The following is a 26127-nucleotide window of genomic DNA, read 5'->3' as shown; positions in this document are numbered from 1 at the left end:
GTGAGTTCGAGCCCCGCGTCGGGCTCTGGGCTGATGGCTCGGAGCCTGGAGCCTGTTTCCGATTCTGTGTCTCCCTCTCTCTCTGCCCCTCCCCCGTTCATGTTCTGTCTCTCTCTGTCCCCAAAATAAATAAACGTTGAAAAAAAAAATTAAAAAAAAAAATGTTTTCCTTTTTCCCAGTCAGCTCGCCCCTCTGTTCTTGTGGTGATACTTCCACTTACTTTAGCTTTGTCTAAGTTTGAGGAGAAAGACCCAAGGTGATTCTTATCTTCTTATTGTGTATTTAAACCTTATCTCTTCTCTTTAGAGGCAGCTTGTAAAGCCTATTTTTGTCTCCAAAGTTTAAAAACCTGACAAATAGGCATGGTTCTCATTCCCTTCTCAACCAAGGTACTTGAAAGTGCAGTCCCAGGATGCTGCCTCCAGTTCATTACTCCTGTCTTCTTCTAAGCCCTTTGCAATCTGGTTTTTACTCTCATCATCTCATGAACCCGCTCTGAGAAAAATTCATTCCTGGTTCTCTCTTGTTCCTTTTAGTACTCCTCTCCCTCGACTCCCTCCTTTCCAAGGCTCTCTACCCTCTTTAGCTCCATGACGCCATTTTCTCTAGATTTTTCCCTCCTGCAGCCCTCTTGCTCTTTTTTGGACTAATCTGTGGGCTTCTTTTCCTTTGCCGTCTCTTTAACCCTTACTCCTCTCCAGGCTTCATCCTTCCTCCTCTGTTCCTCTCACTGTGCATAATCTTTCATCCTGGGGGAATTCACCTACTCTTATTCATGTCACTACCCCCTCCCCAGGACTTTGTGCTATTTCCTCTACCATGAATGCTCCCCTGCTTTCTCTCCCTCTTACTCATCCTTCAAATGAGCTACTACTTCCTCCAGGAAATTTTTCTCCAGTCCATCCTTTGGACAAACCGTCCCCTCTACTGTGCCCCTGGAGTACGCTTGTTGACACCATTATCACAGCACACATTACATTACAAAGAAATTATCTGTGGTTTCCTTAAGGGCAGGAACCGTATTTTTGTACGCTTGTGCCTGATATAGAACTCAAGAGCCTCTTTGAAGCTTCTCTCTGAGTGAGATGCAACCCTCTTCATCATCCAGCTGAGATTGTACTTCAACTCAAGATAGATTTTTAAAAATTATCTTCTAGATCACTTTTTCTCTTGTTAACTTTCTATGGTATCTCTCATAGGCCTTTCATTTGCAAACTAAATCCCTTTGATCCATTTCCTAATTCAGTCAAGGTCACTATCATATATTTACATGCTCTAGCTATGGTTTGACTTTAACCATCACCTACCTATATGATGACTCCTAAATCCTTTCAGCAGCCCTCGTGCTGTCCCAGAGTGTTTGTGTACCTCCTGCCCCTTGCATGCAAGCATTTCTTATCCTCATGCTATGGAGTTTCTGGTGCCTTGAGGTGTCTCCAACACCCAGAACAAGTTATTCATTGTTGAGGAGACGGAAACTACTTTCAAGCCCCTGATGTGGATATAGTGTGTAGGCTGGGGGAGGGGAGCAAAGGTGGGTGCTAGTGAGGTCAGCATAGAAAATCAGTGGCAGGGTGAGAGGGGGTTTTACCAGTTTTCTGTGGCTGCTGTAACAAAATGCCACAAACGTAGAGACTTACAAAACACAAAGTTATTCTCGTACACTTCTGGGGGGTCTCAAGTCTGAAGTTAGTTTTAAAGGATTAAAATCAAAGTGGAACCAGGATAGTTCCTTCTGAAGGCTCTGAAGGGAGAATCTAGTTCCTTGCCATTTTCAGCTTCTAGAGGCTCCTAGCTGAAAATTGGCTCCTGGCTGCATCTCTGCTTCCACTGCCTTCTGCTTTAACTCTGATGCTCCTGCCTCCCTCTTATAAGGACCCTTGTGACTACATTGGGTCCATGTGAATAATCCAGGATAGTCTCCCCATCTGAAGAGCCTTAATTTAATCACATGGGTGCTGTCCCATTTTCTGTATAAGGTAGCGTTTCCAGGTTCTGGGGATTAGGGCATGGACGTATTTGAAGGGCATTATTCAGCCTACCATGTGGTCCTGAGTCAGGGTAGAGATAGAAGCAAGAGTGTTTCTGCAATGGAAGGAGATGCAGAATCCTTGATTTTTAGCAGGTGTGAGGGTCAAAGTGTGTGTGTGTGTGTGTGTGTGTGTGTGTGTGTGTGTGTAGAGAGGGGGATGTCCTAGAAGAAAAACAGTTGCTATCGGTGCTGCTTCTAGATAATTAAAAACTAATGTCAAAAGGAAAAATTCTACATAATTTTGTGCATGAGAGTAATAAACCTTAGAGTCACTTATATGAACTGCCTATGATTTATGCCTAAATATCTGATGGCAAAATAATATTTTCCAAGTAATTAACTGGCTACACTATCATCATTTAAGTTTTGTTTTAAAACAGCGTGCTCAGGTGTCTGGTCCTCACTCTCACAAAGCCAGAGGCTTTGAAGCTGGGCTTCAGGACTCTGAGCAAAGAAGAGAGAGATGTTTATAGCATGCTTTTTCCTGTTGCATCCTTTTCTTTAGAGGGAGCTGTGGTTAAAGGAAATAATGGGTTAATGGTGAAAAAAAAAAGGTAGAAAGTCCTTCATTTGAGACACTCATGACTACAGAGAATGCACATACATCGAAGTAGATGGTCTGCTAACAAGGCAAATGGAATTAAAAGTCATTGGAAGATGTCTAAGTTTAGTTTCTCCTGAGAAGCAAATTTTGGGATCTGGATTTGAGTAGGCAAATACGGATGTGATTACTTTAGAATGTCTCCTGTTCTAGAGTTGTGTCTAGAAGGCAGCCACATATTTAGCCATCAGCACCAAACTTCCACTGGCCAAGAATCAAGATGGCCAAGAACTATCCCTGGGCTTTTCTCCTCCGTGCTCCCTGGCTGCACCTGTAGACTGTAGGTCTCTGTAGCATTGGAGAAGGCCTGGAGGCAGAAAGTCAGAAGACACCCAGGGGCATGACTAAGGGGGCACTGCCAGCCCCAGAGGAGTCTGCACTCCCCTCCATCTGCCTTCCAGCCATAACTGAAAGCAGAAGGCAGGCAGGATGTGAGCAGGGTGCCAAAGACAGGAGCTACAGAAAAATCTCTTCTCAAACGCTAGGTAGTATGCAGTGAGGACCCTGTGATGGCTATCTGTTTAACAAGAGAAAGATGTCAAGTTTCCTAATGGAGCAGGTCTGGGCTGTGAGTGAGGCAGTTATGGGGTCACACTCCATTAATATAGCTGTCACCTCCCCAAGCCTCCGTTCCTCATAGCAAAATAAGAACAGTTTCTCCTTTTGAAGATTGTTATGTCAAGTAAAAGGGGTAACATATGCAAAGTGCTTTGCATGGTGACTAGGATATGTCTATACCCGTAAATGAGAGTATTTGTGCTAAAAGGAAAATGGAAGAGACGAGAGGAAGAAGAAGGGGAGGGAGAAGAACAGAGGGAGAGGGGTAAAGAAAGAAAAGAGAAGGGGCACTTAGGTGGCTCAGTCAGTTAAGCGTCCGACTTCAGCTCAGGTCATGATCTCGCGGTGTGTGAGTTCAAGCCCCACATCGGGCCCTCTGCTGTTAGTGCAGAGCCCACTTCAGATCCTCTGTCTCCCTCTCTCTGCCCACCCCCACACTTGCACTCTCCCTCTCTCTCAAAAATAAGTGTATTTTTTTATTCTGTATTTGTTTTTGAGAGAGAGACAGTGAGACAGAGTGTGAGTGTGGGAGGAACAGAGAGAGAAGGAGACACAGAATCTGAAGCAGGCTCCAGGCTCTGAGCTGTCAGCACAGAGCCCAACGCTGGGCTCAAACTCACGAACCGCGAGATCATGATCTGAGCCGAAGGCAGATGCTTAACCAGCTGAGCCACCCAGGCACCCCATAAATAAACATTTTTTAAAAAAGAAAGAAAAGAGGAAAGAAAGAAGGGAGGAAGGAAAGAGGAAGGAAGGACGGAAGGAAGGGAAGGGAAGGGAAGGGAAGGGAAGGGAAGGGAAGGAAGGAAGGAAGGAAGGAAGGAAGGAAGGAAGGAAGGAAAAAGAAAGGTTATATTGATTGTCACCTGAGGCATCTGCTACAAGAAAAGCCACGCATGTTCATAGTTCTTGCTAAATAATGTCAGTGACTATTTCACAGCTCAGGACACAAAGTCTTGCACATGTTTCACTAGAGTCCTGAGTCCAGATCTCTTTTGCTTCCCACTTCAGTTCCTTGGTATTCCTCTGATAGAGCGTCTGACTTGAGATGCGCTCTCTCCACTCAGGGTTGCTTCAGGGCTGCCAACATGACCTGACTAGCCTTGAGGACAAAGGCCTGACCCTCATCCCTTGGAGGTGTGTTGGTGTTTCACCCAAAGGATAAGTGAACTGTTACAGGTCAACAGCCGGGTTCTTATTTAAAGTCTAAATCATCACTGGGCAGTAATTTTTACCTTGGGATGGATTTTGCTTGTTTACTGGTCCTTGGAATACAGGTAATTCATACTTACTCTGCCATAGACTGGCTGACCTTGCAGCCCACAAAGTAATTTGGTGGAACAGTCCAGGCTGGCCTCAAGCTCAGCTTTGCCAGAAACACTGGTGCTGGGGCCACAGCCTTCTCCTGATTATGACACTGTTAAGGAGTTTCTAGTTCAGAAGGCAAAATCACTGGCGAAATCCCCCAAAAAGGAGGCGTAAAAGATCTGCAACAGAAACAGCAATATCACCACTTCCCTGGAGTAGAAAGATTCAAAGTAACGACCAAAGGCAACTGATATCCTGGCTACAGAGGGGCACCTTCACTCATACCCCCACATACTCACACACCGGTACCAATGAGAGATGGTTTGGAGACAACTGTTTTGAGTTCTGTCTCAGGGAGATAGTGTAGAGCCAAGACTTCATAAAACTCAGTGGGCTGAATGGTGCTAATTCATCCTGCTGCACAGCTTTCCTGCACAGTGTTCCCTGAGGGAGGTGGCACACTTTGATGAATCTGGATCAGGGGACTTGGCTTCTCCTGACTTCCTAAACCAGATGCATGGACCCTTTTCTGCTTCCTATTTAGCATGATGTAGGAGGAGGAGGACCCTCTGATCATGGAGAAAGGGCAGACTTGAAGGATGGGAACGCACAGGGCCAGATGCACTGTGAGCTCAGCAGCTTGGAACCCTACCATTTGGCCCACATGGTCAAACGTTCTTGCAAGATTTTCAGGAGAAGGAGATTTTGACTATAAATGGTTAAGAGTCATGGTCTCCGCATCACGACTGCATTTACCCTCATGTGTGAAAACACTGGTGTAGCCAGAGGTGACTTTAGGATCAGTCTAAGAGGAAGCTGAATTGGGGATACATTCTGTTTAAGTTTAATAAGATATATTTATGTGTTTTACAGTCACTTCCATGTATACATATATCTGGTGGTTAGTTAATAAAAATATGTAGTTGTGCTAAAGTATTTTTCAGACTTTGGAACCATCTGTTCCAGGCACTTGTTTTAGCAATTCTCACGGGGAAACTCCCCTTATTTCTTTACATGGTAGGGGGGGAAAAATAAACCATAACACACTTCGGAATGTGGGAATCCTGGATTATGAACGTGAAAACTAGCACCGCTACCCTTAACTCTATCCATTCCCCAAGGATCTCTGACTCCACCGAATCCCTAACCCTAACTCACCTAACCTGGCGATGATACCGGTGGCATTTTTAATGATTTATCCCACACTCAAAATTGTGGCTCACAGGAGGACAGTGGGAGGTATTAAAGCCGAGGTCTTTGGAGTCGAATGCTGGCTCAGCCACTTGGTAGAGTGGGAGCTTGGGTGTGTTATTTAACTTCTTTAAGCCTTGATGTCCTTAAGGCTTGTCCTTAAGGGTTTTAAAATAGGAATAGGCACTCATGGAGATGGTTTCAAAGATTAAATCGGATGACTCCTATGAAGAGCTTAGCTCAGTACCAGCACATGGTTAGTGCTCAATAAAAATTCTTTACTCTGAGACTTTTCAAACCACATTCGTCCTTTAATCAGCCCCTGTGGTCACAGAGAGCTTTGAATATAATCATCAGGAATAAACTGAGACTCCGAGAGCCAGGAAAAAATAAAAAGTTTATTGGAAGGATATTAATAGCTTAAAGAGCCGAGGGAAGAGCTGGCCAAACAGGCTTTGGGGAAGACGGGAACCAGGGCAACTGGGGGTCTCAGAAGCAAGAATACATAAACCATCCTTCTGAGATGCTGCTGCTCCGGAGAGCACAGCTTCCATTCCTTCTTAGTCTTGTCTGCTGTCGGTTTAAATGCCCAGGAGGGAGAACCAGCTGGCCTAGCTTGGCTCGGGCCCTCCTCTGTGGTCAGAGGAGTAGAAGTCTGGGCTTGGCTGCCCCATTAAAGCCACAGGGAGCTAGGGGACAGTTCTACAAGGTCAGAACACTGAAGAGACAAGACTACCTGTACTCCATGGACTTCTTGCTAGTTGTCCCTAAGGACCTGCGAAGCAAATATCTCTTGACTTTTGACTTCTTTGTCAAAATGTAATTGCCTTTTGTAATAACCCAACATCATTTCTCCCATCTTTACAGGTAATCATTCCTGATTTTGCATGACTTCTATAATGATTATTCACTCATACAGTCATTTATAAATATTTGTTGAGCACCTACTAGTTGTTTACCTCAGTGAACCAAAGAAATCCCATGCCTTCAAGGACTTACCCTCTAGTGGGAGGAGACAGACAGGCAAAAATAAACAAATATATGACATCAAGCGAGGATGGTGCGAATGACCAAGTGCTAGAGAGAAAAACCATCAGAAGGGAAAGGAAAGAGTAAGGTGTATGTGCAGGTATTGTTCACATCAGCTCTTCAAGTTCCTGTGAGTCTGTCATCCAAATGTTCACATTTTGATGATTTTATTTGTTTACTTGTCTGTCATAGGTGACTAGCTGGCTTCTCCCCTCTAGGAGTGAGCATCTTAAAGGTGAAGTCATGTTGTTCATTTCCCTGCCTCATGGTGGATGCTCTATAAATGTTGAAGGAATGGATAAACACACCCCTTGGAGTATGGCTATTGCCTGATTGTATCTTTCTGCTGGTGAACCAGCCAGCCATTTTCCCACACAGGGCATTGCAGGCGGCCTGAACAGAGGGGATGATTCCATCTAGGCTCTGCCCTTGTAGGCTCTCTGTAAATGTTGCTGACTGACCAATTGACTAGGAAAGGCATTTGCTTAACCCCATTTATCCAATCTCTCTTCCCTGGAATCAGTTTTGTTTCTTTTTATTGTTACTGATTTTATTTTGTCATATCATGCTTTCTGAATTTAAGACCAGCTTTGAGCAAGAAATGAAAAAAATACCTATTTCTGACAACTCGAGTCACAGAATCATGGCATCAGAATGAATCATAGCATCTGAAAGAAGCTTAGGAGAGCACCCAGCATAAGTGAGGTTGGGCTATGAGGAACAAGGGCAATAGCAATGATCCTTTAATGGAAATTAGTATCCTATTAAATCTATTCCCTCCATACTTGATTTCCATATTTGCTGATGTGGAGAGAACTAGATTAATCCTCATTTAAATACCCAGTCTAAAAGCAGGAAACAAGAGGGGCACCTGGGTGGCTCAGTCAGTTGAGCATTCAACTTTGGCTCAGGTCATGATCTCGTGGTTCATGGGTTCGAGCCCCACGTTGGGCTCTGCGCTGACAGCTCGGAGCCAGGAGCCTGTTAACGATTCTGTGTCTCCCTCTCTCTGCCCCTTCCCCACTCATGCTTTGTCTGTTTCTCTCTCTCTCTCAAAAATAAATATTTTTTAAAAGGCAGGAAACAAGACAATAGAAGGTTTAAAATATTTTTATTCAACTTTTGTGTAAAATAGAGCAGCACTGATGGCATGATTAGAGGTGGTCTCCACCATAGCAGGTTCGTGGCTTTTCCCTTTAAACCATGAATGTTCTGCCATTGACACAACTCTCTGGTTGCAGTGGTAGCTGTATTTATACACGGTCAGCTGTGTCGTGAATATATTTAGCTTATCCTAAATGCCCCTGAGAGGATGAATATCATCTGTTCCTAGTTTAATTGTGTTTTGGAGCATGGCACATTTTTTTTTCCCAGATGAATAAATATTAAGCCTTTTCCACTTCCTGAGGAAGGTTAGGGTTGGATTCTGATATTCAAATTACTAGAGTTATTAAATCAAATGAAAATGAACATGTAAAGGGCTATTCGATTCTATTTATAAGTCCTTGTCAGAATATGCTGCTCAGTGAAAATGGTATGTTTTGGCATCCAAAAAAACTAGATATCAACACTGAGACCAGAAACCATTGTAATCATCATTAGCATGAGTGGATGGTATAGCTGACAGATAGGATGGTTAGAAATAGTGGTGTTGATAACTAAACAATATCCTCATACAACATGTAAAACACCTCAAAGCAGTTTGTATCTGAATGCGCTCAGACTTTCATATCATAAACCTTGAAATTTTTATATGCAAACCAAAATATATAAGGTAACTATTTTAAGCACTGACACCATGAAAAAAGGATTTGCCTCAGGCTTCTGAAAAAAACAAATTTGGCCAGCTGTATTTATTTGCTCATAAAGCATAAACTTCCTGATTGGGATCCTAAAGGAAAAGACAGGACCAACTTGAAATGGATGTCAGGGATTTTAGAGTTATTACATGTACTTTTCTGTATAAAGAGACCTAGTGTTGGGAAGCAACCACTGAGATATATAGCCTTTATTGTATGTCAAAGGGACGTACGATATGTATGAACATACAATATTGTATGTTAAAAGGGACAAATTATATTAACTCTTTGGTAAAGCTTCTACTTCTGCTTTTAGTGTATTTAATTCTCTGTTAAGTGCTTGGAGGAGTATGAGTCCTTGGTGTATTGACGGAGATATATTTTGCGATGATTGGTATACCATCAAATACAAAGAAATTGGTAGAATGTTATATTTTTTTCTACCATGTCATTTGGAACACGTTTTTCTTCTTGAATTATTATAATTTTTAAAATAACAGTGGGGGGATATTTAGAAACTCAAACAATTGCACATTTTGGTATTTTATTCCTAATAAAAGTGATACTTGATATTTAAGAATTCAGTGATGTGTGTTGGGACTTTTTACCCTACATATTTCCTAAGAGGGCTTTGACCCCATTGATAGTTTGGTTTTGAAACTATATTAGCTAGATTAATTAGATTTTCTAGACTGGTACACCCAGAGGTACTAAGATGCACTTTTTTTCCTCAGAGAGAGGTTGCAAATGCCAGAAATAAAATCTGAGAGAGCACCCTTCTCCCATGTCCATTGGCAATAGGATTCAATAGATCACAGCCCTCCCTTGAAGTCTTCCTAATCAAACCTGCTTGGCTAGGCTCCTCACAGGCTAAAACCTTTGATTAGTCCTTTCCTCTGACCTATGAATCTAATCAATACATTATTCCCATTTATGGATCTATTTTATTGTGATTCCTTATTATTGCATTAAGGCACTGTGTTTGCTAATTCTTTCTGGCATGTCCCTAAACTTTGGTATTTCTAGAAGGTGGTTCATATAATGCTCACTCTGACCTGAAAAATTAAGGCCCATATTCTTGACGATCCCTTCCCGTGAATCCATATCCTCTTCCAAGGAGTTCATAAATATCAGCAAGAGGTCAATGCCAGAGTCCCCACTGTGTTAGCCTCTGCCTCCTTTTTCTAGGTGAGTCCTTTCTGCCCAGCCCATCTCCCATTCCTAAAACGTGTTATTGACAACTAAAGCCACACCATGGGAAGCTTCCTAGAGCTCTGCCACTAAAATCTGTGGGGATGGATGACGTTGCGGTCCTTGAAGATATTTTCATTCACTGTGGTTATTTTGCCTGTTTTCCTTTAGATTATCTTGGCTTGGTCTCCGGGAACCACCCACTAGTGACTGTCAAAAAGTAAGTGGACACTTAAAATTGTCTTTCAGCCAGCTGTAAATGGAAATCTCAGTTTTGTTTAATGGCTTTCACAAAAGACAGTTTCACTCAAATATTTTATCAGCAAACAGTGGCATAATGACTGAGAGTTTCATATATAGGAAAAGGTAACCAAACCCTCTCTTTAAAATTTGTGGAAAGGATAATAGATAGATATGAAATAAGTAAGACACTGCCTATCACCCTTGGATATTACCTTTAGCTTAATAAAGTATATTTGCAGCTACTGAGCTGAGTGGTTTGATTTTTCCATCTTCATTCCAGGCAGCTGCCAGAGTCCTCTCAAGGGGCATATTACAATAGCTTCTTCCTTCATTTTAAGTTGGGCTGTAGCCCAACAAAGTATCTCAAATGGCATTAAGCCAAGTAATGTCTAGCACAGAATTTAGCACCTAAGGGGCACGTAATATTTGTTGGAGAATGAACGTAGGTGGGTTAATTAATTCATCAGTTTTCTGCTCTGTGTGTTCCTTACCACTGTGAGGCAATGTGGTGTACTGGTTGGTCCCCCAAATCTGAAGCCAGACGCTTGGGTTCAATTCCTAGTTCTGCCACTTACTAGCTGACTGACTTCGGCCACATGTCTAAGCCTCTCAGTATCCCACTTTTTCCCTCCATAAAATGGGACTACGAACATTACCTATCTCGTTGTTGTGATGAGCTTATTACAAGGATGAAATGAGTTAATATGTGCAAAATGCTTAAAATAACGCCTGACATATGGTGATCTCTGTAAAAATGTTTGTTGAATAAATTAAAAAATACATTAAGTGTATAGGGACATTCTAAGGTCCCATGTTTAGAGACTGAAAAACTGGTTTGGCCTAGATGCCGTGACTCTTCAGTAGCAATAAACACACCGATCACCCAAATCTTGGTTTTAATACTATTTGCCAATAAAAAGGATCCAGGGCTCCTTCAAGAAATGGCTAATTTAAAACTGGGGCAAGAAATATGCAGAATGAGCCTGGAGCATCTTATAGTGCCAGAAAGTAAGGTAGTGCTCAAAGAAAAAAAAAAAAAAAAAAAGAAAAACAAAACAAAACAAAACAAAAAGCACCTCACAATGGCATAACACACAGTGCATCACAAGGATACAGGAACCAACTAAAAGTGCTCCCAGTGTCCAAAGTTGAAGCAATTTGAGCAAGAAAATAAATAAAGTAGTAGTATAGTCCAAGGCATGAAATAAATATCTATTCAGATATAAATAATTGGATAAATATATGAGAAGAATAGACAAATATCCCATGCTGAAGAATTCCAAATACTGTATGTAGATACTCTGCTTTCCGTGAAGTTAACTATAACTCCCAATGGGGGTTGCACATAGTGATTTTCTTCCAAGGAGTGAAGTGGGAGAGGGAGGGGAAAAAAAGAATAAAGTTCCATCGAGAAACCTGGCAAACACTACCTCAAGCCAGGTAATCAAGATTAACATCAACAGTGATATGTCATGTTGATAGTGGGTATCCCTGTAGGATGCGATCAGAATGGTGCTTTACCTCTGGTCCTCTTCCCCAGAACGCATTACCCCAGTCTAATCATGAGAAAAACATAGGATAAATTTCAGTAGAGGTACACCCTACAGAATACCTGACCAGTATTCCTCAAAACTGTCAAGGTCATTAAAAATTTTGAAAGTCACAACCAAGAGAAGCCTAAGGAGACAAGACAACTAACTGTGATGTGGTATCTTGGGTGGGATCCTGGGATGGAAAGAGGACGTTAGGTAAAAACTAAGGCTATATGAATAAACTATAGAGTTTAGTAAATAATAATGTATCAATGTTAGTTCATTAATTGTGAAAAATGTCCCATACTAAGGTAAGATGTTAATAATGGAACCTGGGTGTGGGATATACAAGAACTCTGTATATACTATCTTCATAATAATTCTGCAAATCTAACACTGAAATAAAAAGTTTATTTAAAAAAATAAGGAAGTGTGCATATTGAAAAAAAACTGGTTTGGAGGTATATTTTCCATTTTCCAAGTACCAAAATAATATTTTGAAAAATGCTGAATTTAACTAATTTATATTTTGAGACTCATACATAGAGAATTATATTCTGCATTGAAGTTTTTAATTGATTAAAGGTGTACACATATCTAAAGCCTTCTGCTATATTTCTGCTGTCCTCAAATGGAGACAGAAAATAACAATTGGTAACACAAACCTTTTTTTCAAGAATAACTTTTCGGAGCTAACGTGGATTATGACTTGTGCATTAGTTATACGTTGCAGCATGACAAATTACCACAAATTTAGTGACCTAAAACAGCATATAATTATTATCCCCCAGTTTCTTTGGATCAGGAATCTAGATACATCCTAGCTGGGTCCTCTGCTTCAAGTCTCATAAAGGTATAATCAAGACGTTGACTGTGCTTTGGTCCTTTTTGGAGCTTGAGTTTTTTCTTCCAAGTTCATGTGGTTGTTGGTGGCATTCAGTTAAGGTTGTAGGAGTGAGGTACCCTGTTTTCTTGCTGGCTGTCATGTGGGTGCTCTCATCACCTAGGTATTACTCCCAGTTCCTGGCCACGTGGCTGCTTGCCTCTCACAGGCCCTGTCACAACATGGCAGCTGACTTCAGAACCAGAAACAGACAGGAGAATGTCTTACTCCAGTCGGCTAAGATGGACCTAAGAAGGTCCCTAAGAAGGTCCCATAATGTAACCTTACCAAGAGAGTGACTCTCCCGTTGGCTTTGCTGTATTCTGTTGGCTAGGAGCAAGTCACAGGCTATGCCTGCGCTCAAGAGGAGAGGCTTGGGGGGCCTGGTTGGCTCAGTCAGTTAAGTGTCTGACTCTTGGTTTCAGCTCAGGTCATGATCTCATGGTTTGTGAGTTGGGGCGCCTGCGTCGGGCCCTGTGTGAGGTTCTGCACTGTCAGCAGATTCTGCTTGGGATTCTGTCTTTCTCCCTCTCTCTCTGTCCCTTCCCCGCTTGCTCTCTCTGTCTCTCTCTCAAAATAAATAAATAAACTTTTAAAAAATTAAAAGGAAAAAAAAGAGGAGAGGCTCATACTAGGGCCTGACTCATTAGGGATCACCTTAGCATATATCCACTACAACAGGAGAGTTTTGAAACAGATCCAGGCATATATGAGCAAACTAAAGAGGAGAACAAACTGGAAATGCTGGCTTCTTGTTTTCAGGCAGACTGTAGCTTGAAGTAAATAAATAAATTTCATCCCCACCCCTACCCCTGTACACAAAATTATGTTTAAAAATACTCCTCAAAGTTCAAAAATATTCATCAAAGTTATCAAATGAGACTTATAATTATTTACGACGAAGGAGCCAGAAAAAAATATTTGGAGATAGCTCATAAATACATCACCATTTTCCTAACTAGTGTTTTCTTTTTTGTTAGCAGTGAAGCAATTTGGACAAAATTTTGACAACATTTCTGCATTTTAAGAAGTCTCATAAAAGTTTGAATAATATGATCTTATTTTCAACATTTTATGACTTAATTTTTTTCATTGTTGAGACTGTTTAGTGTTTTAATACTTAGGTTTTTAAATTATGTCTACTGATACTTATTTTTGTTTTTTTTTTTAAGTTTATTTATTTTGAGAGAGAGAGAGAGCGAGCAAGCAGGGGAGAGGCAGGGAGTGAGGGAGAGAGAGAGACAGAGAGATAGAGATAGAGAGAGAGAGAGAGAGAGAGAGAGAGAGAGAGAGAAAATCCTAAGCAGGCTCTGCACTGTCAGCATGGAGCCTGATGCAGGGCTCGAACTCACAAACCATGAGATCATGACCTGAGCCAAAACTAAGAGTTAGACACTTAACTGACTGAGCTACCAAGGCACCTCTGTCTACTGATAATTACTAATAGTCCGGTACTGTTTAGGTTATAATTTTTACATTTTACATGTTGCTTATAAATTTGTGTATTTTAAATATATTAAATATTCATTTTCACTGATTTCTTTTTATGGATTCTGAATCCTTTTCTTATAAAATGTTAAATACAGAAATACTGCTGTCGTCATTTTGCTCCAGTATAGTAGTCACCACCCAGATTTTCAGGAACTCAAAAATATATGTATTTTTTCTGATGGCTTCTTATAACACCAAATGTTCCAGAAATCCTAACATTTAGGCATTGGAACAATATTTGCCAGATGGCTGCTTGCATTTGGAAATAAAGCACAGGTATCGTTTTTTAGACCCTGTGTCTAATTGTGGGTTTGTATAATGTGATCACTGTATCTGCACATCTCCACAGAGATAATACAAAGCTATTAGCTGATGGAACCAGAGACCTTTGTTGATTGTATCTCAGATATGTAGCCACCTTGAAGAAAATAGGCAACTTGTGGAAATGAGGCTTATTAACAACAAAGCTGAAATGAAAAGGAAATATATATATTGCAATAATTCAATGAAGAAACTCAAAAGAGGAAGGCTTTCTTGTGGCTCCTCCTTTTTTACCCTTTACCTCTTTTTCAAGTCTCTCTCTACCTACATTTCTGCTTTCACTGCTCATTCACAACTAAGCCTTAGGCTGTAAGCTGTTGGTTTCTCTTGTGCAAGGTGTACAAAGGATTGTTATTCACCTGTAGCTATTGGTAAAATAACTCATTTAGCATATAAAGGTCAAAGCTTACTTGCTTTCTTCCTCGGGGTTGTTTTCTTTGTGGGAATTAAATAAAGGGATCTTTAAAAAAATACCAAATATGTTAGAGTAAATAGAAGTAACCTTTCCTGATTGTGAAGGAAGTATTCAGTGAAAGCCCAGAAGAAGAGAATTTGGCTTTTACTGAAGGTCACAGGATAAAGCCATTCTTTATCAGAGCTGAATTTAGTGGTAGGTCTTGGAATTTGCCAAGGTTTTAGGCCCATGGTAGTCATCAGATCTCTTTTCCTCAGTATTAGAAGGGCTTAGACTTGCCTTTGCCATCAGTTTTAATATATAAATCTAGATACTTTCACCTATTACTGAAATTCTGGACTTATTTATTATGATTGGAGCAACCATTAGATCCTTTCATTTAAAAAGCTGGGCTTATTTTCTAAATAGTATCTCTGTACGCTCTGTCTTCAGATTTGGTTTCTAGACCATCTTAACATTATTTTGCATCATGATGATTGAATCCAGGTTGGATTTCCTTGTTTGGGAGTGCTGAGGTAGCAATTGGTTGTGGCCAACTTGGTCTTCTTTTGACATAAGCCAGGCATTTACCAATTTATCTCTTTATTTGGTACTGTTCTTGGGGCCCCATGTACCCCCGTGAAGCTGAAACTACCTCCTCCCACACTGCGCTCTTCTTTTCCTGAGTTTCCTATTACACATATTTTCTGTGCCTGGTCATTCCTATCTTGTCTTACTCACCCATTGTTCGCTATTGATAATTTTTCTCTACAAGGAGACTATAAGCTCTTTGAGGGCAAGGGTTTCTTGTGTTTTATGCCTTCACAAGGCTCACGGCCCTCAGCACTTGAGGCCTACCTGCCACCATGTCCCATGCCTCTAAGTCTTACGCCTGATCAAAAAGTGTTTCCTCAAATCAAGAGAATTCTGTACCTTCTATTTGCCTCACTCTGTGCTGGGAGTCACAGAGGTGGGGTCAGTCCAGCCAAATGTCTACTCCCATCTTCAGACCTTCCCATTTTCCTCTCTGGACCCCTCTGCCCATTCCCAGAGCTGCCAGGCTCCTGTCCAGGCATCTCTCCTATGACTCATTCTCCAGAGCCCCAACCTCACTGAGGTCTCAGCCAAGTATGACTTTTCTTAGGGCAATCATGTTCTTATAGAGGAAGACTTCAAGGCCCCAAATGATGTCCTCCAGTGTTGAAAGTCCAGGCACTGTGATAGGGAACAATGGGAATATTTTTAACCCATTCTTGTCTGGCTTCCCTTGAGTCACATCACACAGGTAGATGCCTACTCTGCTCCCATTCCCACCCTGCCTAGGGACTATTTAAAAAATGGAAATGTTAACCTTGGTCCTTACGGTGTGAATAACCTAGCAGGAGAGCTGGACTACATGTGCCTACAGGCAGACTAGCATATAGCTTAAGAACCTTTCTAATCACATGGTCCTGGCTTCTAATCTCAGTTTTTCTACTCATCAGCTTTGTGGCCTTGTGCAAGTTTCTAAAATTTTCTGAGGCTCATTTCTTTCATCTGTAACACCAGGGTAACCAAGCCCATCCCGAGGGGCCCCTGGCTGGCTCAGTTGGTAGAGCATGTGACTCTTGATCTCAGGGTTCTAGTTTGAGCCCCACATTGCATGTAGAGATTACTTAAAAATAAAATCTTAAAAACATTAAAACAAAACCCATCCCAAGGTTGTTATGAAAGTTCGACCAGCTACAGTATAGCCATTCTTGGCACATAATAAACATGCATAACATGGGAGCCATCAGTAATAATAACTAGAGTGGGGTGCCAGGGTGACTCGGTTGAGCGTCTGACTTTGGCTCAAGTCGTTATCTCACAGTTTGTGAGTTTGAGCCCCACATTGGGCTCACGGCTGTCAGCTCAAAGCCCACTTCAGATCCTCTGTCCCCTCTCTCTGCCCTTCCCCTGCTTGTGTGCTCTCTCTCTCTCAAAAATAAATAAACATTTAAAATAATAATAATAATAGTAATAATGATAACAACTAGAGCTAGGGAGGATTGTAAGTCCAACCAAGGCTGTTGGAGGTCTGAGGCTGAGAACAAATATGTAGAGCAAGGTATTGAAGGCGGAGAACGTCCTAGAAAGGACTTCCTGTCCTCACAGGAAAACGAGTGCTGTTCAGTGTCTGTCTGTGCTTACTTAGCCTTAGGTACATAATCCTCTGATCAGTTCGCCTGCAGAGGCATTTTTGGCTTAGAAGCAGCCTACTGGGGAGTGGAAAAAGTATCAGTGGAACCCATGCATTGTGTTCCCAACATTGTTACTGTACAGAGGATGGGTAGGGTAACTTCACCCCTTCTCTGAATTGTTTGTTTCAGACTCTGTCTCCTCCATTGGACTGTGTGGTCCTCAAAGCCAGGACCCAGCTCATTCTGTTATCCCCAGGCCACTGTTGAGAGTATGTGCTCAGTGCTTAATTATTGGTAGAGTGATGGAAAGGATAGAAGATGCTGGTGTTTTGCTGTACTACACAAGTGATCGTATAAAAGATATACTAAGACTTAATATAAGTTTATGAACATATTTTCTCTGCATGCAAGAAAATGACTCAGTCAAATGAAAGAGGGGACTAGTGTGGTTTGTGGTTCTCCAAAGCAACATTGTTTGTGGGGTCAGGGAAGAAGAAAGATGTGACTTGGGAAAGTTGCACCAGCCTTGAAAACGATGGTTGTGCTTCATGGAAGGAAAAACCAAAACCAAAAAACAATCCCTAAGCATGCGAAACTGGAAGAGGAGTCTGTGCAATCTAGCCTGGTGCCAAAAGGGACGAGTTGGCAGATTGGAATGGATCGTTGCAAATTCCTGCCGCCACCTGGCTTGTGATTTAGCACTTCTCTGAGCTTTTGTTGTTCCATGATATTTGGGCCTGAATTTATTCCCATCTTATTGTCCTTGTCAAAAGCGATGACTTTTTTTAATCTGTATGTTTTCCTTGATTCTTGTTTATACCTTGCCATCCTGCTGTTTACAAGATTGGTCTCTCACACTCTGCCTGGGGTGTTTTCTATTCCTGTGTAGTTAAAAATTGCCAGAGGATTGTTTGAGCTGCTCTATTTTGAAGAATGGAGAAGCCATGTTGCCCTGTGGAATCCCAGCATGGTGTGGCATCTCCTCAGTGAAAGAGGCACACAGCTCTTATGAACTTGTGACTGACTGTGAAATTTTGCACATTCAACTATTTTAAACACTTGAGACTGCCTGTTGTGCATCTTGTTACCGAGATATAATGTCAGGTGTGACCTGTCACATGGGCTGATGCCTCCTTGGAAGTTGCCTGGAATAACATGAAATGTGATTTCTTTCCAAAATAGAGTGCCTGCCATTTTCTCCCCAGCTTTGGGTTGGAAATGATGTCCTAATGTCTTGCATCGCTCTTCTCTGTTCCTGCATCCTGTCCTCACTTTGGGTTATTTCCCCCATCTGAATGGTCTCCACAGTGTTCTGTGTGATGCTCCTCTTGATGACAAAATCATGGCGGCATGTGGAACAACTGCAAGTTGGAAATTGTTCCTTTGCTTTCTTGAAGCATGGGATCCAGAAAGGTTAGGGGTTTGAACAGAAGTTGCTTTGATTACAATTGCTTTGATTATAATTACAATGGCTCCAAGCTCCAAGAGGAAATGACCTTTGTCAGAGGTGACGCCGGCCAAGGTTGGCTTTGCTTAGGATCCTCTTCATGGTGCCATCCTTCTAACACCCCCTACACTCCCTTCAACCCCCCACTCCCTAGGTATCCTTCTCTGTTTCTGATGCCCCTGTTTTCCTCAGATCTTCCTCATCAGGGTAGACAGTGCTCCATACTTTAGCTTCCTTCCCTTAAATGCTGATTTCCTCTGATCAAAATTTCTCAGATATTATTCCTCAAGTTACTCACTGTGATATGAACATGGATGGTATTGGGTCAAAGATACCTATGCTGGGTGTGTTCCTCTGGAGTGGAAAAGAGGTAATGAAAACTCACCAAGCCTCAGATGATCTGGGTTTTTAATTCTAGTTTTGCTACTTATTAGCTGGTGACCTTGGGTTATGTTACTTACAGTTTCTATGTTCTCACTCATAAAATGTACTTGATGAGTTCCTGCTAGAATATCTAAAAATAGGAGATTTTTACCTTCATGGATTATTGTAAATCTCAAATGAGACGAAGCATTTGAAAGCTCTTTATAAATGAGAGTGATTCTGTACAAGTGTAAGGTAGGAAGGCAATAAAGTGCCTTAATCATGTCCAAAATGTCAGCTTCTTGACAGATAATGTGAGGTAGCAGAAGGCTTCAGCCTGGCTTTAGTATTTTTGATAATCTCATTTTATCTGAGCCTCTGTTTCATCATGAAGGCAAAAGAGTAGAATCAAACCTCATGAGATTGTCATAAGGATTAAATGAAATGATGGGTGTAAAGTTTCTTAGCATAGTGCCACTTGGCACTTAGTATGTGTTTAATAAAATGTTATTCCCTCTCATCTTAATATGTCCCTTAAGAAGTGACTCTAGAGAGAGGCGCCTGGGTGGCTCAGTTGGTTAAGCGTCTGACTTCAGCTCAGGTCATGAGCTCACAGTTTGTGGGTTCGAGCCCCGCAATCTGGAGCCTGCTTCAGATTCTGTGTCTCCCTCTCTCTGCCCCTCCCTTGCTCACGCTCTGTTTCTCTCTGTCTCTCAAAAATAAATAAATGTTAAAAAAAAAAAAAAAGTGACTCTAGAGAGTCTGGCCCAAGATTTTCCACGTGCATCAAATCTACCTGTGTGTGTGGCAGATCCAGTAATCAAGATGGTATCTTTTTTTTTTAATTTTTTTTCAACGTTTTATTTATTTTTGAGACAGAGAGAGACAGAGCATGAACAGGGGAGGGGCAGAGAGAGAGGGAGACACAGAATCGGAAACAGGGTCCAGGCGCTGAGCCATCAGCCCAGAGCCTGACGCGGGGCTCGAACTCATGGACCGCGAGATCATGACCTGGCTGAAGTCGGACGCTTAACCGACTGTGCCACCCAGGCGCCCCATCAAGATGGTATCAAAGCAGCCAAGAGGAATGATCTAGTTTAAAGGTAACATTAAAGAGATGTCTATCATTCTCTAAAATGGTCATGGATTCTGGTAGTACAAAAGGTGACACGGGCTTGATTTGAAGGAGTGGGAAGGGAGGTGAATGGGGCACTCACTTTGGCACAAAATTGAAGCCGGCACTGTAGAACTCCATAATCAAGGTAAATAATGTTAAATACAATATTTTTTAAATTAAAATTCATGCAAAAAATCATGATGAACACACTATCAACATTTTACATAAAGATAAGATCAGAAACAGTGTTCTGCACAGTCATATTAGAGCCTGAGACAAAAGAAAAAAATCAGTAATTGTAATCCTGTCTTTATTTAAACCGTTGATATTTTGTTTATTGTAGATGTTTTTGATTTTCAAAAATATTGCATTAAAGTATTATTTATTTTGATTGCTGAGTTTTTTGGTGCCTTTGTAAGATTGGTGCCCAAGGAGAGTGTGCTACCCATTCCATTAGCCTCATCTTGCCGCCACCCTGGGGTGGTGTCCACTCAGCTGAGAGGAGAGTTCCAGAGCGGTCTTCAGGTCCCCACTTCCTGTTTCCCCTCACCCACTCTGGGGTCCTGGCTTTGGTTTAAGTATAATTTTGTGAAAAAAGAAAAGACTATATATCAGATGAAATTCCAGCCTTCTTTCTAATCAAGTGACTACCATAGTGAGATATACTTAGGAAAGAAAACATGAAGTAAATGGTTCATCAGGAACTTAATTGAGGTCAGAAGGTCAGCAAACAATAACCCACAGTCCAGCTGCCTGTTTTTGTAGGAAAAGTTTTATTGGCACACAGACCTGCTCATTTGTTTTTGTGTTGTCTGTGGCTGCTTTGGGGACACAATGGCTGAGTTGAGTAGTTGCAAAAGGGACCATGTGGTTTGCAAAGCTGAAAACCTTTACTGTCTGGTCTGATGTAGACCTCTGATTCAGCTTATCAAAGCACTCAGATGTTTTTGGATCAGTATGTGGGGTTGGCGACAGTTTAGAATATACTGTCATTTGGAAATTTATGTAACAGAGAATTCAAGTACATTTACAGAGAATATTACCTTTCATTTGTAAGAACTGGGGGATATTGAGAAGGTATCAGAGTTCAAAAAGTAAGTCAAGAGAGGCAGCAGAGAATAGGTGAGATCTCTGTCTGTCTGTGCCCCTGCAGGTCCTCTATCAGAGTCCAGTTGTGACTTGACATCACAAGGCATGAGATGTTTATACAAGCTTGACATTGCCCCTAATTGGTAGAAAGAAAAAAATGGGTTTGTAGAAAAGTGAATTCATTTGTTTTATCACATATATGGTTTGTGGCTTTAATTACTTAATTTCTGTTAATATGGATAACTTAGAGCTGATTTCACAAATTCAACAGTATTTAGTGAACACCCATTTATGCAGAAATTGTAAGAGTCATGCTCAAAGTAGTCTACTTCTAAGTTTGAGTGTGAGCAGAGATAGGAAACCCCCAGACATGGTGTTCTGATGTGTCTGAGGTTTGGGGTGCATAGAGGAGATGACAGGGAGACTAAGAGGAGAAAAATCAACTTATGGGAGGCCCTGAATGCTGGCTAGGGAGTTTGAATTTTAACCAGGAGCCACTAGAAGCTTCCTTGATCAAGGAAATGGCATAGCCACATCTGTGCTTTAATTAGGATATGAACTGAGTGTGGAAGAGTGGAAGGTGAATGAGAATAGAAGTAGGGGGACTAATCAGAAGATGATTTCACTAGCCTAGTATGGTTTATATAAGTCCTACAGAGATGGCAGGGGCCTCTATTAGCAGTATCCATGTTAATGGGAAGAAAGATCTGATGATGCCAGTGAGAGTAGTAACATTAACCAATATTCAGCCACTTGACTAGGGAGGACTGCTGGATTTGTAATTGAGGTGGCTGGGAGGGTGGAGGAGGTATTAGTAGAAATAGAGAAGCCAGGTAGAAAAGGTTTTGGGATCAAAAATAATAAGTTTGACTTTATATAAAATAAATTGAATATACTATAAAATGCCCAGGAGAGAACAGAGGAATGCATGCGAGAGGGAGAGAGGAAAAGGGAGAGGAAGAGACAGAGGGAGAGGGAGAGGGAGGGAGAGAGGGGAAACTGCTGCAGATGAAATTTTAGAAGTTACCTGATAAAAGGTAATCATTGAAGCCTGAGCATCAAAAACCTCATAAGGGAGGAAGTTAGAAGAGATGAGCATTGAAGAAACAACTATGGTAGAATTGCCAGATAAAATACAAGATGTTCAGTTAAGATTGAATTTCAGATCAACGAAGAATCATATTTTAGTATAAGAATGTTCCTTGCAGTATTTAGGTACACTTCCACTAAAAAATATGTATACGTTGTTGATTTGAAATTCAAATTTAACTGGGTATTCTGTATTTTTATTTGCTAAATCTAGCAATCTTTGCCTGTGGGGATTGCCCATAATTATGGGATGGTCAGAAGAGGAAAAGATGGTATAAGAGCCTAGGGAGAGACAGATAGGACCCAGGAAAGCTAGGATATTGTACTATCATGGAATCCAAAGGCAGAGTGCTGAACAGAAAGGTCAAGACCATTGCTTTTGGCTACGTGGAAATCATTAGGGACCTTAGAGAAAGCAGATGGGGGTCTGGTTGCAACGGGTTAAGGAGTAAATAAAGTAAGGGAGATGGAAGTGATCTGCGTAGATCTCTCTTTTAGGAGTTGTGATGGAGAACAGAAGGAGAGATATGAGATGGTAAAGAATAACAAAATGGAAGGCAGGTTTTCAGGATTAGAGAGGCCGAGGCTGTTTGTCAGCCTCTGAGGAGCCCAGGGTAGTGGCATCCTGAGGATGTGAGAGGGGTGATGGGATTAAGGGATGGAGTGAGTTGTGGATGATGCTGGAGGGGGAGAATCAGGATGTAAATGGAGGGATTAACCTTTGCATGGAGGATGCTCCCTCTTCATCCAAGCCATGAAAGAAGGAGGGGGAGATAAAGATGTGGAGATTTTGGAAGTAGGGAAGAAGAAGGAAGGCTTTTATTTCTTTTTGCTCTCTGTGTTATCAAGTACATGTTATGGAGAAGGGTTTAGGGGAGCAGGAGGGGAAGACTCAGGCTCAAGATACTCCCTCTCTGCTGCTTGCATGGGACAGATATGATGAAGAGCTCAAAAGTGCATGTAACTCATCTAAGTGGGAACCATTTATTTTCCTCGTGTTGTATCTTCCTTCAGCGCTAGTGATCCATATTAATTCGTAGTGTAATTGAATTTCTCACCCAGGAGGGGAAAATGACAGAAAAAGAATTAAACAGACTCACTTTCCTCCATTTTATTAGACCAGGAGATCCTGGCCATGAAAGGATCAGGATTGTTTATCTGTGTCTCCAATCTTAGGAGGGGGCAGTAGGAGTATCCAGCAGAAGCCTTTATGGAGGACAAGTGGAACTCCTACTCTGTGAGATCTACCATGCAGATTGTGTCATGTGGGATTAATAGCTTTGCCATGTCACACCCAGCACACCAGACACTCAGAGACATACAGGTGGCACGCACTGTTCCCAACTACCCTCTGCTCTCTGGGACTGAGGTCAAAAGATGGCCAGGCTATTCTACAATAGTGAGAAGGTGAAGTTGAGGAGCAAAGCAGCCTGGAATCTCTTAGTTGCTTTTCCTCTCTGCTGTCAAAAACAGGCATGCCATTTGCAGCACAAGGAGGGAGCCATTTGCAGAGCTGTGGAAGCCTGAGAAAGCTGAGAAAGAGTTATTTCAGGGAGGGGGTGGGGTGGTGCTGTCTGCCTGGGGAATTCTTAGTGCCTCCACCTCCAGAGAACAGTAACATTTCCAGTCCCTTTTCCACAGCCCTCTCTATCCCTCCTCCTCGCCCCCAGCACAAAGGCACAAATGAAATTCCTAAAAGTAGACTACTTCTGCCTAGTTATTTTTAGTATTTGCTGTTAGTATTTGTCAAGCTTTTCAGTGTTAATTTGTCCTCCTACCCATTTCTCTTCCTGCCTCCACGTGCTGGGTTTGGTATGGAAGAAGCGTGTACAAGAAGCAGCTGGTGATCACATAGAAACATCTCCTAGAGAGAGGAGGCTTGAAAATCAGTCTCCCTCACCCCCACCTTGAAGAGAAGAAAGAAAGATCTGTATTCCATTAGCTTTGGAGAGCAACATAAGCATTGTTGAAAGTGAACCCATTAAAATGTGTAGGTGGTATTTAGCCAGGTCAAGAGCCCCAGTCAAGGAGCTGGGTCAGAGAAGCAACACATGAACAAAATGCCATAATACACACAAAAAGGGTTGGCGACCAGGTGACCAAGCAGGATGCCAGAGGAAGATGATGCCAGAGGAGAGAAAAGTATAAAAATACATGCAAAGATTAAAGGATCTGAGGGAGCAGAAGGATTAAAATAGGAAGTGGTAAGGTGGGATTGAAAAAGCTAGAAGGGGCACCTGGTGGCTCAGTTGGTTGAGTGATGGACTCTTGATTTCAGTTCGGGTCATGATCCCAGTGTTGGGCTCTGTGCGAGTATGGAGCCTGCTTGGGATCCTCTCTCTCTCTCTCTCTCTCTCTCTCTCTCTCTCTCTCTCTCTCTCCCTCCCTCCCTCCCTCCCTCCCTTCCTCCCTCCTTCCCTCTCTCCCTCCCTCTCTCCCTCTCTTCCTCTCTCTCTCTCTCCCTCTCCCTCTCCCTCCCTCTCCCTCTCCCTCTCCGCCTCTCTCCCCTCTGCTCAAGCTCTCTTTCTCTGAAATATACATACATACATACATACATATATACATAAAAACAGAAAAGAAAAGGCCAGAGGAAGAAAGCTCTGTAGCACCCAGTACTGTAGTATTTTACAGCTTAATGCTGAAACATTGCTTGTTCCTGCCTCAACTGCCTGCCCTGTCTCTGGGAGTCAGTTATGTCCAGAACAGCCACATTTTTCTGGAGAGGAACTCCCAGGACATGTTCTAGAGAGAGATGTTGAATGAAAGCAAGACCTTTCCAAGTGCGAGTCGTATCAGTCTGCACGGTCATTCAACCCCTTGTCCCCCCATCAATGTATTCATTTCTTAGGAAGCAGAAAAGAGTTGCTTCCCTTTGCAACATCAAAAAAAAAAATGTTTTGGCTTGATTTTTGTGTTCTTTTTAAATTTTGCTATGTTTTTCAGTTTCCTAGAAATTGAAAAATATAATAAATGAAGTAAAAAGTGTTTAATGAGTGGGTTCAACAGTAGAATACAAGAAACAAAGGAAAGAATCAGTGTACTTACAGATAAAATAATAGAAAGTACCCAATCTGAGGCACCTGGGTGGCTCAGTAGGTTAAGCCTCTGACTTTGGCTCAGGTCATGATCTCACAGTTCCTGGGTTCAAGCCCTGCATTGGGCTCTGTGCTGACAGGTCAGAGCCTGGAGCCTGCTTTGGATTCTGTATCTCCCTGTCTCTCTGCCTCTCCACCTCTCTCTCTCTCTCTGTCTCAAAAATAGATAAAAATGAAAAAAAAATAATAAATTACCCAATGTGAACAACAGAGAAAATAGAATCAAAATTGGGGGGTGGGGGTGGGGAGACAGGGCCTCAGGGGACCCAAAGGGATATAAAAATTGTATACCGTGTGTATCGTCGGCATGCTAGAAGGAAAGAAAGAGGAAGAAGAGACCAAAAAAGTATTTGAAGAAACAATTGCTGAAAGTCTTCCAAACTTGGTAAAAGACACAGACCTATAGTTTCAAGAAGTTGAGTAAAACCCCAAACAGGATTAACCTAAAAAAATCCACACTAAGATACATCTTAGTCAAAGTTCTGAAAAATAAAGTCAAAGAAAAGATTTGAAAGCAGCAAGAGTGAAATGAGACCTTATCTATAAGGAGAAACAATTAGATAGTGAATTCCTCATCAGAAACCATAGAGGCCAGAAGTAAGTGGCAGAATATTTTCAAATGTTGAAGGAACTGTCAACCCAAGCAATGAAAACATCCTTCAGGAATGAAGGGGAATAAAGACATTTTCAGCTGAAGGAATACCTAGTAATGTGTCACCAGCAGGCTCATCTTAAAAAAATAGCTAAAGGAAATTTCTCTAAACAAAAAGGGAATGATGGAAGAGGGAACATCAGTATGGAAGAAAGAATAAAACAAAGAGTAAAAATAGGGATAAATACAATAAGCTTCCTTCTCCTCTTAGTTTTCTAAATTAGATGATTAAAACAAAAATTTTAACATTGATGTGACTCAGTGTAGTAGAAGAAATGTTTAAGAAAGTTATTTTTTAGGGGTGCCTGGGTGGCTCAGTCAGTTAAGCATCGACTCTTGCTTTCAGCTCAGGTCATGATATCACAATTGGAGAGTTCGAGCCTCAAGTTGGGCTCTGCACCGACAGTGCAAAGCTTGTTTGGGATTCTCTCTCTCTGCCCTTCCCCCACATACAATCATGCACATTCTCTCTCTCTCAAATAAATAAACTTTAAAAAAAAGAAAGTTATTTTATAAATGAGGGAGAGTAAAATGATGTA

General features: G+C 41.7%; 1 protein-coding gene across 2 annotated transcripts in view; it reads left to right on the top strand.

The window, feature by feature from the left end:
• NCALD (neurocalcin delta) overlaps positions 1 to 26127 on the top strand; it is a 274929-nt gene that overhangs the window by 79353 nt on the left and 169449 nt on the right. Inside the window, exon 2 of one of the 2 annotated variants that reach the window (XM_040494143.1) lies at positions 9882 to 9930. The exons of the other annotated variant lie outside the window; for it this stretch is intronic. The gene's annotated coding sequence lies outside the window, so the exon portion shown is untranslated. The remainder of the gene's footprint in view (positions 1 to 9881; positions 9931 to 26127) is intronic. 2 annotated transcript variants of the gene reach the window in all.

Source organism: Herpailurus yagouaroundi, unplaced genomic scaffold, assembly GCF_014898765.1.
Source record: "Herpailurus yagouaroundi ecotype Mexico unplaced genomic scaffold, PumYag 186, whole genome shotgun sequence".
NCBI classification, from domain to species: Eukaryota; Metazoa; Chordata; class Mammalia; order Carnivora; family Felidae; genus Herpailurus; species Herpailurus yagouaroundi.
Note: the sequence above shows the minus strand (reverse complement) of the source record. Positions and strands in the feature narration are given on the sequence as shown.